At 40.0% G+C, this 10,090-nt stretch overlaps 1 long non-coding RNA gene across 2 annotated transcripts in view; it reads right to left on the reverse strand.

The window, feature by feature from the left end:
- LOC123513435 overlaps nt 1–3,788 on the reverse strand; it is a 14,250-nt gene extending 10,462 nt beyond the window's left edge. For both annotated transcript variants that reach the window (XR_006677371.1, XR_006677370.1), the window contains exon 1: nt 3,651–3,788. This is a non-coding gene — a long non-coding RNA (uncharacterized LOC123513435). The remainder of the gene's footprint in view (nt 1–3,650) is intronic.
- Nucleotides 3,789–10,090: the final 6,302 nt, after the last annotated feature.

The raw sequence follows: 10,090 nt of genomic DNA on the forward strand, positions 1-10,090 counted from the left end.
TTTCAACAACCTCGGCCTTTTTCCCAACCTAACCTAATGTAGCACCCGATAACCACTCCTCTCTCTCCTGGCAGGTCCAAACACTCTGCACCAAACTATGATATCATATATATATATATATATATATATATATATATATATATATATATATATATATATATATATATATATATATATTTTTTTTTTTTTTTTTTTTTTTTCCTCTTTTTCAATAATTCCCAGCCCATCCCAGCCTAACCTAGTGCAACAACCCCAGTACTATTCCCTCCCTTTCTTTTGCAGTTCCGTTCATGTTTTTTTAATGTTTTTCCTAATATTTTTTCCTGTTTTCTCTTACATTTTCAACAATTTAAGGGCATGCTGTGATCCAGATTTGAAAAATTTATTTAAAAACAAAGTTATAAAATTTATGACTTGAAATTTTGAGGATATTGTAAGCTATAGGTTGTCTTTGAAGTATTTACCTTGTTGTATTGATATGATAATCCAAATATCTTACTTATGGGTTTTTAGGGGTTCAGATTTTCCTGTATAATCACTCCCAGATCTTTTTCCTCTTTAGTCTTCATTATTTTTTCCTCTCCCATCAAATAGTTCCTTACCGGTCTTCTCTTACTCCACTCATAAATCTTGTTTCTATCTTTCTGTAACAGCAAACAGTCCTCCCTGGTTTTGATAACTCTTAGCAGCTCTACATCATCACCAAATATATTAATAGAACTGATTACTCTAATGTGAATGTCGTTTACATAAATCTGAAACATAATGGGGGCTAACACTGACCCTTGTGGCACTCTGCTGGTTACTTAACCCCAAGATGAGTATGTATCTCTGATCACAGTTTTCATTTCCCTATCCTTCAAATAATCTCTTGTCCATTGGAGCACGGTTCCTCACAGTCCTCCTATGTTCTCTACTTCCCAAAATAGTCTTCCATGCGGGACTTTATCAAAAACCTTTTTTTACATCCAGGTATACTGTGTCCATCATCCGTCTCTGCTTTCCAGTCCTTCTGTAACCCAGGAGTAGAAGCGTAATAAGTTTGATAAACATGGTTTTATATGTGTGAGTGTGTGTGTGTGTGTGTGTGTGTGTGTGTGTGTGTGTGTGTGTGTGTGTGTGTGTGTGTGTGTGTGTGTGTGTGTTTACCTAGGTGTAGTTTTCCAGGGCCTGGGCTTTACGCTGGTGTGGCCCTGTCTCCATATCTACACTTATCCAATTTTTCTTTAAGCTCTGGACACTCGTTGCTAACACCACTTCTTCACCCAAACTGTTCCACGTCTCACACATCTTTGCGGGAAACTATATCTTTTTAACATCTCCCAGACACCTTCCCTTCCTCAGATTTTTACTATGCGATCTTGTTGTTTGAATGTCATATTCTTCTCTCAGTCTAACCTAACCTTGTAATTTTATTTATTGATTTATTTATTTTTAACTGACCTAATCTAACCTAACCAAACATTTGCAGGTCCGCAGAAAACGACACGCTGATTTATTTGAAGTCAAGGATGGAGATTAAAACGGCCTTTAAAAACACCACACCCGTTTTGTCCACCGCCATCACCACCTTCTCCCAGATCAAGGAAGTGTATTACGGACTCACACAAAAGGAAGAGGTGCGAGTGAGTGTGTTTGGATGCATTTGGGTGTGTTTTGTGTCTGTTTGGGTGTGTTTTGAGTGTGTTTGGTGTGTTTTGGGGTTCTTGGGAGCATTTGGGGTGTGTTTTGAGGTGTTTTGGATGTGTTTTGAGTGTGTTTAGATGTGTTTTGGTATGTTTGGATATATTCAGGTGTGTTTGGGAGTGTGTTTCATGTGTTTTGGTATGTTTGGGTATATTGAGGTGTCTTTGGGTGTGTTTGAGTCTGTTTGGGTGTGTTTTGAGTGTGTTTGAGTATGTGTAGGACTAGAAATCATGGCAGGAAGATTAGAAAACAAGGCTGCAGGTTAGATATAAGAAAATATTTCTTTAGTCATAGGGTGGTAGACTTCTGGAATGCATTGCCAGAGAGGGTTGTAAATAGCACTAGTTTGACAATGTTTAAAAACAGATTAGATAAGCACTTAAATTTATTAGATTTATAGTTATGTATAGCGCTGCATGATAGTTTTTATAAGAAATTTACTATAGTTAAACAAGACATGGGGATCACAGATTGTAGAGGAATTCGCTGCAGGACTTAGCCCTGTTAATGGGCCAAATATTTAGAATTAGTATATAATGTATTGTGTACTTGTAAGTGTATCTTTAAGTACTGATGACGAGGTCGCTGTGCGACTGATACAGGATAAAGTAGATGGGCCCTGGTGGCCCTATTATTTGTTATGTTATGTTATGTTAATTTATGTTAAGTTAATAGAACTATCAGATTACCCTTAAAACCTGTGTAACTGAAACAATAGTCTTTTGAAAATATAGGTTATATGGCCACCGAGGTGAGACTACCCTTAAAACCCGAGTGACTGAAATTAGAATCTTTTAAAATATAGGGTATGTTGCCACAATTTTCAAAGCCCACAGATATGACAAGCCTTTTTCGTAAGAGTTTTTGTGCTGTTGATAGAGAAGATATCATACTAATCTGTCAATAGGGCCATTAAACTACCCTTCAAAACCTGTGAGACTGAAATTAGAATCTTTTTAAAATATAGGGTATGTTGCCACAATTTTCAAAGCCCACAGATAGGACAAGCCTTATTCGTAAGAGTTTTTGTGCTGTTGATAGAGAAGATATCATACTAATCTGTCAATAGGACCATTAAACTACCCTTCAAAACCTGTGAGACTGAAATTAGTGTCTTTTTGAAATATATGTTTTATTACTAGTCATTGGCAGATGAGAGCACCATAAGGTAGTGGTCCCACCATTTTGTTTATTCCTACTTTCAGTATACTAGTATTAGGCACATAATAGCACCATATTGTAGAGGGCATCATGACAGTATACTAGAGTTTATTCACTGATGGTGGGTTCCTGAGTCACACAGGTGTGTAGGTGAGGGAGTACAAAATGGGAAACATTTCCAAAGTTCAGTTATTAACAGAATACCTATAGCTATATGTTATGTGGTGCATGCATAACACTCACAGCTGTGACCTGCAAAGCTTCACTATTATTTGTGTGTGTTCACACTGTTGTTAGTGGTTTACACTTAAATCCCTCCTTCATCACCCTCCATCTCGGTCTCTGGCTGTGTGGAACCATTCTTTCATAATGACTTCGACAGAGGCTGCTGTTTTATGCCTATAGTCTGGATGCTTGCACACACACTTTCTTAGAAAAAAAAAAAAAAAAAAATATTAGTCAATTTCTATTTACCTCTTCATTAAATATGGTCACAGTTTCCAAAAACTTGAACATTTGGTTGCGTGACCAACACTTTACTATTGCACTACCATCTATACAAGACTTATATTGTAAAGACATTATATAGATATCACTGATATGTTACATGAAACAAACAGCACTCAAACATTTTACTTGAGTGGGAAAGGAGTGCTAGAACAAGCAAGGAGAGAATGTATGGACAGAGGGAGGTGGAGGCTCTTCTGCCATAGCTACCCGTTATGGGACACTCCTGCAGAGAGTGAGGCATAAGAGAATAGAATAGAGAAATAGATTCAAACAAATTGAACTACTATACTTACTGATAATGGTATCCTGCAACTTCAAGATGGTAAAAACTGTGTTTCTCTCCTTTGCCACAGCAGTTGTATTGCACAGCCAAGGAGTTTGTCACAGCATACCTAAGAATGCACTTTATTGTGTCTTGCAGGTTAGCACCCCTATCACACAAAAATGTTCAATCTGAAATGGAAAAGAAAAATCTGATACCAAATCTAACACACACAATCATTCACAAATAAGCACCACTCCAATGCTTACCATAAACTAATTTGAAGCAATATCCCACTCAATTAAAAACTCAAGAAAACTGCTTGTCCAGCTTTATATTCACCCTCGCGTTGGATCTGGTAAATTGAGGTTGTTATTTAAGCCTCATTATCACTGCAATAAAGTACTAAGCATTAACCTGAACCACGTGACTCCTATACTGATCTCCGTTAATAATGAAATACTAGCTTTGATAAGCACACTACACTAACTCCCTCCTTCTCCTCTTTACAGGTGAGTACCCGTATCACAGGTCACACCGTGGGACTGACACCGCTGCAGCAACCCTTCGGAATAAAGTCAAGTACAAATTACAGTTTGCTAGGCGTTAGGTGTTAGGCATAGGGCTAACCATTCTCTTCCAGGTACATGTTAATTATCTAGTCTTCTTCAGTAATGCCCTGGTTACTTTTGGCTAAAATAAGCATCTTGTGTGTGTGTGTGTGTTTATATGTATTTACCTAGTTGTATTTACCTAGTTGTAATTTTACAGGGCCTGGGATTTATGTTTGTGTGGCCCCGTCTCCATATCTTCACTTATCCAATCTTACTTTAAAAGTATGCACACTCGTTGTAGACACTACTTCATTTAAACTGTTCCACGTCTGAATACATCTTTGCGGGAAACTATATTTTTTAACATCTCTCAGACGTGTGTGTGTGTGTGTGTGTGTGTGTGTGTGTGAGTGTGTGTATAAGTAAGATTATTATTATTTTTTTTACAGGTCTAATTAATACTTATTTCTTACAGGTCAAACTAATATCTCTCCTTTTCTCTGGCAGAACAAACTAATCTTTCTAAGTTCTTTAAACATATAGTGTTATTCATGCGTTTTTCCTGTTTTTTTGTGTTTTGGTGCGAAAAAAAAAGAAATGCTTTTTTCCCTCTTTCTTTGGTTTCTCTATATTGCTTTGTTTTCATCAATTTTATCGTTCTGAGGCATAAAAATGTAAAATGACTTGAATATAAAAAAATTTTCAATCGATAATTTTTTTTTTTTTTTTTTTTTTTCATAAAACACCTGAAAAACATAAATAAGACATTATAAGAAATATAATGTTTTGCCTGCTTTTCTGAGTTTTGGTACATAAAATGCTGGAAAATACCAAACTAACCTGTTTTTGTTAATATGCATCTTAACATACAGTATTTCTGATTTTCCTTCCCCAAACTCCACTTGATTTACCACTATCTCCTTCCTTAACATCATCATGACTCCTCCTCCTCCTTTACCCACTCTGTCTCTCCTCCATATATTATACCTTTTATCTATGTCTATTTTTATTGCCTCATTTAACTTTGTTTCCACCAGGCATACAATATCTGGTTCTTCTTTCTTTATGTAATCTCTTAATTCTAATTTACTAGATAAAATCCCATCTATGTTTGTATACATAATTTTTAATCTCATGTTCTTATCATTTTTAGTTAAACTTGCTCCATTCTTTTCTCTTCTTTCTCTTTTATATACCATTTCCTTATCCTGTCTCCTATAATTCTCCAAAAAAATGCCGCCTTCTCCTCCTCTGACCTTTCATTATTTTTTTCTCTTGCTTCTGCCACCAGTTCATTGTGTCTCTTCCTTTCCTCCTCGTTTCTGTTTTTCTTTATATATATATCTTTGCAACCTTCTGTTTCTCTGAGTTTCGTTTTTCTATATAGTGTTACGTTCACCGGTTAAACTGGTAAGATTGGCATCGGAGAGCCGGTGAACAATAACAATAAAAAAAAACACTGCAGGTTCAACTGGTGAGGAAATGTAAAAGGGGGGTCACTTTAAAAAGCTACTTTAATAACCCATAATGAAATTGACACATATATAACAAGAAACATGAAACACAGATATATAACATGAAACACAGGAAAATGACATACACATATACATATAACACAGTAATAAATACAACAATAAAGAACCCAACTTAATACCTAACGATAATCCTAATCCTATATAGAGGCAATGTGGAAAACACGGACGAGGGGAAGTGATACTTATGCGGTGTCGCAGTGGTGAAATGCTGGGTGATGGTTGATCCCACGGCAGAACCAAGAGGCGTTGTGTTCACTGGTTGAGGCTTGGATCTCAACTGCCAATCCAGAAAACCAAGAGCTGGCTCAACACTTTCGGTTGAGTCGAAAGGGGCCGCGTGAATCCAACTTCGGGACAGTAGCGGAGCTTCATGAAACGGTGACGTGGAAGGTTCACGAGACGGTGGCGTGGAAGGTTCACGAGACGGTGACGTGGAAGGGGAGGCGGAGAGGTGGCGAACGAGGTAACAAGCGGAGGAGGTGATGGTAGTAATGCATGTCACGGGCGGGCCGTAACATTTCCTCCCCCCTAAGACCTCCGTAATGGGCTCATGAAGGAGGTGAGACGGAGATCTTGATAAGGCGTCGGCGATGATGTTGTCCACGCCCACCACCAGACACAGCACCTCGCAAAGGAAGAACCTGCAGAAGCTTGAAGCGCATATCGGAGGAGACGATGACGAGGAGGCGATACACGAGCCAGACAGCGGTGATGGTGGTGAGAGACCAGCCAGAACCAGATGAAAATGTAGATCTTCTCGTTGATGATGTTACCCGCCAGCACACACATGGTGTCGTGGGTCTCGATGGTTCCCGAAGGGCCGAACTTCCTGAAGGTGCACCTGGTGACTCTGGGGAAGATGCGTGTCATGGGATCGATGCGCTTCTCGGGGTCCATGTCAGGGAAGTTGATGACCTCCGTGCCGTAGGTGAGGAAGGTGCCGCCCAGGAACAGGTCGGTGAAGTAGATGTTGCCCTCCAAGTCCTGAGTTATGTAATTTATAGGCCTCTGGAAGGTGGCGGGAGCATTAGACACGCAAAAGGGCATCACATGGTATTGGTATAGTCCGAAGGGAGTGATGAAGGCGGATATTATTTGGGCCTCGTCCGAGAGGGGAATCTGGTAGTAACCTTTAAGCAAGTCTATAGTGGTTACAAATTTGGCTACTCCTATACTATCTATAAGGTCCTCTATCAAGGGCAATGGGTAGGAATCTGGCAATAACTTTTTAAGATCAGACTGTTGTGAAGGTGTTAAGGAAAGAAACACCTCATCCAGGTTGGACATGATTTGGCTGTTTGAGGGCGTCCTTTAGGTGACAAGAAGAGGAAGTCGATGTCGGACTCTTCCTCGGGGGGCACAGGACCAGACTCCTTTCCTATCAGACATACAGGTACAGCGCGAGACAAGTCGTCCTCTGGAGTGGTAAGGTTTCATTAGATTAATATGAACAAGTTGGGAATCCTTACGACGGTCAGGAGTGTGGACCACATAATTTAATGGACTTAGTTTTTGAGCCACAACATAAGGTCCCATGAACTTACTGTGAAGAGCATTGCCTGGAGTGGGGAGAAAAAGTAAAACCTTGTCTCCTGGTTTGAAACTTCTCATGACAGATTTGGGAAGAGAATTCTGTTGCATTTTAGTTTGAGATTTGAGGAAGTTTGATTTAGCAAAAGATCTGACTTCACTGATTTTATTCTTAAGGTTACTGATGTAGTCAGACACACTGGGGCTTGAAGGAGTATTTTGAGTAAACCATTGATCCTTTAATATTTTGAGAGGCCCCTGATCTGTCTACCATAGAGTAATTCAAAGGGAGTAACCTAAAGAATCTTGAGGAGATTCTCTTAAAGCGAAGAGAAGGAAAGAAATACTTTCATCCCAGTCTCCTTGATGCTCCAAGCAATACTTCTTCATCATGGATTTTAATGTTTGGTGAAACCGCTCCAGACAGCCTTGGGATTGGGGTGGTAAGCCGAGGAGGTAACATGGTCGATGTTTAGCTCATTCACTATCTGTTGGAAAAAATGGCTAGTGAAATTGCTACCCTTGTCAGACTGAATTTGTTTTGGAATTCCTACCGAGGTGAAAAATGTATCAGATGTTTTACAATGGTCTTTGATGTGATGTTCTTAAGAGGAATGCTTCAGGGTACCTGGTAGTGGGATCCATGAGGGTTAACAAATACTGATTCCCTCGTTTGGTTTTGGGTAAGGGCCCTACGCAGTCTAGTATGATCTTTTCGAAGGGCTCCGTCTGAACTGGAATAGGCGTCAGAGGAGCTGGCACAAGGCGTTCGTTAGGCTTACCCACAACTTGACATATGTGACATGTTTTTACATAGTGTGACACATCCTTTTCATTCCTGGCCAAAAAATGTTGAAGAGCCTTCTTGTAGGTTTTTTGGATGCCTAGATGACCTGACAATCCATCATGAGCTAGTTCTATAATGGCTGGTCTTACAGACAAGGGATGACAACTTGATGTGTTTCTGACCAGGTGTCTAGTTGTTTCAGTTCAGGAGGTCTGTAAGCACGCATCAGGACTCCTTCCTGATAATAAAAACAAGGCAATTTAGACATATCCTTTGTCTCACTGGCAACATGCCTGATCTTAGCCAAAGTGAGATCCTGTTCCTGAGCATTAATCAAATTCTCCTTTGAAATGATGTTATTATACAAGTTGTCAGTAGAGGCAATCATTGGTGGAGGAGGTGATGAAAAGGCAGGGGACTTGGACTGAGACCTGGTGACTGCACACACTGGGAAGAAGTGAGGGGGATGTTTCGTCCAGGGTCTTAGTGGGACTTTCTGTTAAGGGAGAATCAAGAACAATTAAGTTTGGAACAGCCAAGTTACCCGCAAGATCATTACCCAGTACAAGATGTACCCCCCGGTACTGGCAGTTCACCAGGTTTAATGGCTACCTCAACCTCTCCTGAAATGAACGGGCACTGTAAGCTAATATTAGCCAAAGGATAGGAGAGCTGTGATTCGAGACCTGTAAGGATCACCTTTTCCCCAGTGAAAACCTGTTTGATGTTAGGGATGACATCTTCCCTTAAGATGGATTGGGCAGCACCTGTATCACGCAGAACCTTGATATTTATTTCCTTGTCTTTACCATCAGTCAAGGACACTTTACCTTGATACATGTATGAGTCATAAAGTTCTAGAGGAGAGTTGACAGGGTTAGCTAGGGCCACTGGTTTCTTGTTCTCAAATGTGTTAGGTCTAGGGGGACGCAAAAGAAAATTGACGTTGAGAACCCTTGCAATTTGGGTGTCTACATTTCTGGATCGTGTGACCTGGCTTCTTACAGTATGTACACCAGGGGGAATTATATGCATTTGGCGAGAATCCGGTTGGCTTACCACCCGCGCTCCCAAAACCTTCCCCAAAGGAGGACCTAACATTAGACAGTGAACCACGACCTCTACTACCCAGGGATCCCATCAACAAAGCAAACGCATCAGCCACTTTAGCGGCAGACATAAGCCCACTCTCTCCCCGTTCTTCCACATGCCTCAGAATATTAAATGGTAACTTGTTCTTCCATTCTTCCAGGACCATTAGATTGAGCAACTCCGAAAAGGTGGTAATGTTAAGAGCGGCTAACCATTTCTTAAATTGTCTTAGTTTCTCACTTGCAAATTCAACATAGGTGTGAGACTCTGGTTTCACATACTTTCGAAACTGCTGTCTGTATCCATCAGAAGTGATAGAGTAGGCGTCTAGAATGTTACCTTTGATCTCTTCATATTCTACCTCATCACTAAGGCCGTTGTATACCCTATAAGCTTTTCCTACTAGCTTAGGGACAAGGAGAGACACCCACTGATCCTGGGGCCATTTATTCCTATGAGCAATGCTCTCAAAAGCGCGAAATGACCCGTCAACATCAGATTCATCAAAAGGGGGAACTAGCGGAGCAGCTGTAGCAGGATTAAAGCTTGCTAACTGTTTCTTTATATCTATTTCTTCCCCCTCTAAACTTAGCGTCATTTCGTAGGGTTAACTCCTGAAGTTCTAACTCTTTCTCCTGCCTTCTAAGTTGTAACTGAAATTCTCTCTCTTTATCTTTATCTTCTTTTTCTGCCTGTAGTTGCATTTGTTTTTCCTGTAGTTGCATTTGTCTTTCATGCATCCGGTATTCTAGTTTAAGCTTCTCAATTTCCCATTGACTTAACCTACTCTTATCCTGTTCTTCCTGGGGACTGTGTATTATAGTCCTCGTAGAGGCTGACATGGGAGTTAACTCTTCTATGGCATTTCCTAGCAACTGACCTTCTTGCACTAGATGTTCAACAACTACATTCTTAATGACCTCTTTAGTCATCTGAGACGTGATGGGAACATCAAAATGTTTAGCGATGGTCT

Source organism: Portunus trituberculatus, chromosome 36, assembly GCF_017591435.1.
Source record: "Portunus trituberculatus isolate SZX2019 chromosome 36, ASM1759143v1, whole genome shotgun sequence".
NCBI lineage: Eukaryota > Metazoa > Arthropoda > Malacostraca > Decapoda > Portunidae > Portunus > Portunus trituberculatus.